The following is a 2,058-nucleotide window of genomic DNA, read 5'->3' as shown; positions in this document are numbered from 1 at the left end:
AAAATGAAGTTCAAAATGATAACGAAAAAAAGGAGTGATATTTACTGTTTTTACTAAACAGGAAGAAAGGTGGAGAGGATATTGTGGAAATGGTGAGGAAAAAAGAAGACCTATTCTATAAAGACCGGAAATAAACTGTGAGAAAAGACTCAAATTTCCTTTGCCATGTTAAAGGAAAACTGGATAAAAATGCCGCTACTAAAAGTTATTTTAATTAAATGTACAAAATCTCTCTGTCTTTTTTTTATGGTGAGGAAGATTCGCCCTGAGCTAACATCCATGCCAATCCTCCTCCATTTTGTATGTGGGATGCCTCCACAGCGTGCTTGATAAGTGGAGTAGGTCCGCACTTGGGATCGGAACCTACGAACCTGGGCCACTGAAGCAGAGCGTGCAGAACTTCAACCACTTGGCCATAGGGCTGGCCCCTCTCTCTGTCTTTTACCTACATGCACAGAGAGATACTATTTCTGATCAAAACTTTCTCCTACTCAGGGTTTTTTTTCAGAGCAAGTTTAACATCTTTGTTCCTCAAGCTATAAATTACAGAGTTCATCAGGGAACCATATTGGTGTAAACACAGAAGAGATTTTTCCGTCATATATAGACACAGAAGAAGACAGTTTAAGGTATACAAATGCACTAGATCCAAAGAAGAGAGAAACAGCAATTATGTGAGAACTGCAGGGACCAAAGGCTTTGGATCTGCCCTCTGTGGAGCTGATGTGGAGGATGCTGGAGAGGATAAAACTGTAAGATACAAAGATGGTGACACTAGGCGTAATGACATTGATGCCCACCACAATAAAAACAGCCAGCTCACTGATGTAGGTGCTTGTGCAGGAGAGCTGGAGCAGAGGGAGAATGTCACACAAATAATGGTTAATGGTGTTTGCATCATAGAAAGTCAGGCTTAGCATGCATCCAGTGTGGGCCATGGCACCAGAAAAATGCCATCAAGTACGAACCAAGCATAAGACCAGAACACACTTTAGGGGACATGACAACATTATACAAAAGTGGTTTACAGATGGCCACATAGCGATCATAGGCCATTGATGTCAGCACATAGCCTTCAGAAATACCAAAAGAACAAAAAAAGTAAAGCTGTGCCATGCACCCCATGTAGGAGATAATATTCTTCTTAGACATGAAGTTAATTAGTATTTTGAATATAAAAACAGAACATTAGAGAAATCTATGAAGGACAAATTAAAGAAGAAGTACATGGGCTATGTAGGTTTGAATTCAGACCAATTAAGATTATCATGCCCAAGTTTCCCAACACAGTGACCATATACACTACTAGAAACAGGAAGAACAGGGAAAGTTGGAGATCTGATTGATCTGTTATTCCCAACAGAATGAATTCTTTCACGAAGGAAAAATTTCCAGGAGCCATTCTTCGCTCAGGGAAGCTGTGGACACAGAGGCAAATGTTTCACAGAGAACAAATCAACACCTCTCACAACATCTCCTATCACAAGAGTGGAGTATGCACTGGGAAAGTCTGAGAATAGCTCAATCTTGAGCCATAGAACAGCAAGTCAAGGACTTTTCCTTATTAGAGTCTCTATAAGCTAAATAAAGCAAAGGACACCAAAACTTTACCTAAAGCATGAAGGCGACTGCTTCCACAAAATAATGACAGCTGGGAAAACGAAATGAAAAGGGAGAGGAAGTTCGTACTTGGTCAGAATCATCCTTCTCTCATCTCAACATTTCTTCATTCACTTGAACCCTTTCCTTACCAGTAAAATTGGATGCAGTGACCCTAGCTACCTGGTGCTGGCCTCTCATGCAGATTAAATTTGATGGGGTGAAAATGAAAACAATGTTCCTAATCCAAATCTGTGGGACCAGAGTCTGAGAGATTAAGTTACTGCCTCATGGCACAGAGTAAAAGCCATAAATCTAGAAGGGTGAGTGTTCCATCCTTTAAGAAGGAGTTTACTGATGGATATAATGCATCTTTGAGACCCCTAATCTCTCTGGATCTTGCCAGGGCCCTCTCGAGAAATACTTTCACCAATTTCCCTTGAGTCTCAGGACTGCAAA

The 2,058-nt window shown here is 40.7% G+C and overlaps 1 pseudogene; it reads right to left on the bottom strand.

The window, feature by feature from the left end:
• Positions 1–474: 474 nt before the first annotated feature.
• On the bottom strand, positions 475–1,402 carry LOC131407857 (olfactory receptor 8B3-like; annotated as a pseudogene).
• Between the last annotated feature and the right edge of the window lie 656 nt (positions 1,403–2,058).

This window comes from Diceros bicornis, chromosome 7 (genome assembly GCF_020826845.1).
Source record: "Diceros bicornis minor isolate mBicDic1 chromosome 7, mDicBic1.mat.cur, whole genome shotgun sequence".
NCBI classification, from domain to species: Eukaryota; Metazoa; Chordata; class Mammalia; order Perissodactyla; family Rhinocerotidae; genus Diceros; species Diceros bicornis.
Note: the sequence above shows the minus strand (reverse complement) of the source record. Positions and strands in the feature narration are given on the sequence as shown.